Source organism: Octopus sinensis, linkage group LG7, assembly GCF_006345805.1.
Source record: "Octopus sinensis linkage group LG7, ASM634580v1, whole genome shotgun sequence".
In the NCBI taxonomy this organism is placed as follows: Eukaryota; Metazoa; Mollusca; class Cephalopoda; order Octopoda; family Octopodidae; genus Octopus; species Octopus sinensis.
The window spans coordinates 10,981,500-10,984,094 of record NC_043003.1 but is presented as its reverse complement, the minus strand read 5'-3'; positions in this window follow the sequence as shown (position 1 = coordinate 10,984,094).

Here is a 2,595-nt window from a genome sequence, read left to right as displayed (position 1 = left end):
GGCAAGTGTCTTCTACTATAGCCCTGGGTCAACAAATGACTCTTGAGTGAATTTGGTTGACAGAAACTGTGTGGAATTCCATCGTGTGTACATCCAGGTGTGTGTGTGCGCACGTATATATATCATCATCATCATCGTTTAACATCCGTTTTCTATGCTGGCACAGGTTGGATAGTTCGACTGGGGTCTGGAAAGCCAGGAGGCTGCACCAAGCTCCAGTCTGATCTGGCAAGGTTTCTACAGCTGGATGCCCTTCCTAAAGCCAACCACTCTGAAAGTGTAGTGGGTGCTTTTTACATTTCACTGGCACAGGAGCCAGTCAAGTGGTACTGGCATCGGCCACATACAGTTTGTGCTTTTTATGTGCTACCAGCACAGGAGCCAGTCAGGCAGACCTGGCATGACCACATTCAGATGGTGCTTTTTACATGTGTGCATGTATACATATATGTCTGTGTCTGTGGAAGCACTCCGTCGGTTACGACGATGAGGGCTCCGGTTGATCCGAATCAACAGAACAGCCTGCTCGTGAAATTAACGTGTAAGTGGCTGAGCACTCCACAGACACGTGCACCCTTAACGTAGTTCTCGGGGATATTCAGCGTGACACAGAGGGAGTGACAAGGCCGGCCCCTTGAAATACATGTACAACAGAAACAGGAAGTAAGAGTGAGAGAAAGTTGTGGTGAAAGAGTACAGCAGGGATCACCACCATCCCCTGCCGGAACCTCGTGGAGCTTTTAGGTGTTTTTGCTTAACAAATACTCACAACGCCCGGTCTGGGAATCGAAACCGCGATCCTATGACCGTGAGTCTGATGCCCTAACCACTGGGCCATTGTACATATATGTACATGTGCATATATATATATATATATATATATTAGAAGGTTTGGTGATGATGTACAGGTATTATATATTAGAAGAAATAAGGTACTCAGAAATCTGGATGGTTTTATATTTACAGATTTTTATTAATATGTCACATGTTTTTATAAATCATATATTAGCATTGCATCTACTCTCGTAGACTCTTCAGATTTGAATTCAAATGACACGGACATTGTCACACATCGAGAAAGTCTGTATGAACACCAACAGCTTTGTAAAACATCATACAGGACATGGCACCACATCATTTTGTGCCACGAAAATGATGGTCTTCATACAGACTATCTCAATGTGTGACAGTGTTAGTGTCAATGGAAGTGAATAGAATACAACCATTTACATGTGTCTGATATTATTATGTTGTCCGAGCTGGCAGAATTGTTAGCAAGCCGGGCGAAATGCTTACTGGTATTTCGTCTATGAATTAAGTACCAGTTATGCAGTGGGGTCGATGTAATCTGCTTAATCTGTTTGTCTGTCCTTGTTTGTCCTCTCTGTGTTTAGCCCCTTGTGGGTAGTAAAGAAATAGGTATTTCGTCTGTCATCACGTTCTGAGTTCAAATGCCGCCGGGGTTGACTTTGCCTTTCATCCTTTCGTGGTCAATAAATTAAGTACCAGTTACACACTGGGGTCAATGTAATTAACTGGTCCCTTCTCCAAAAATGTCAGGCCTTATGCCTAGAGTAGAAATGATTATCATATTGTCCCTCTATTGTCCTTAGTATTTTTTGGTAGGGGTGAGAAGTCTTTCAGACAACCTTATACTTATGAAAACCTGCTTGCTCCCTTGGCTGCTGGTCATTGAGATGTTTTGATAGTCTGATGAGTTTGCTCTTTGCAAACATGTTATAGAGGTGAGACAAGAGGTGTATGGGGCAATAATTCTTAGGGGAAGCATAATGGTATATCACTTTAATTCACTGATGACATCATATTCATTGACAAAACCACAGATTAGCTGTAGACCATTCTGACAGAGATGGGCTCCCATAGCTCAGCGGTAAAATGAATTGCATTCAAACAAAATACATTTAGTGTAAAAAAAGGGACCACAAGGCTGAAAAGAAGAGGGAAGCAAAGTGATAAAGGATCAATGCTATTTGGGGTACACAGAGAATAAGGGCAGGATGGAAGGTATTTAATTTAGTAAAAGATATGTGAAAGCAAAGGTGGATAAGACCCTATATGTTAATCCCTTCAATAACACCATCTTACTGGTGCCCTTATATGCAAGTGAGACGTGAGACCCTATGAAGTGGGAAGAATATTGGCTGGCTATGATGCAAAGAACCACAGAAAGATTCATGCCAGGTGTGTCGTTACAAGAACATGCCCAAAATAAGGTAAATGAAGAACAAGGCATATGGCATAGTGGTTAAGAGCGCGTGCTACTAACCCCAAGATTCTGAGTTCAATTCCAGGCAGTGACCTGATAATAATAATAATAATGAGAAGAAGAAGAAGAAGAAGAAGAAGAAGAAGAAGAAGAAGAAGAAGAAGAAGAAGAAGAAGAAGAAGAAGAAGAAGAAGAAGAAGAAGAATAACAGCATCGAAAAATACCTTAGGAATGAGAACCCCATTTCGAAATTTCCCCAAGACACCTGATGAAGGCTGAAGGGTATATCAGCCAAAACGTTGTGTTAACAGCAAACAAGATGAGGAGAAATATCTGTCAAATGTAAATAATGTACATAATTCCTCATC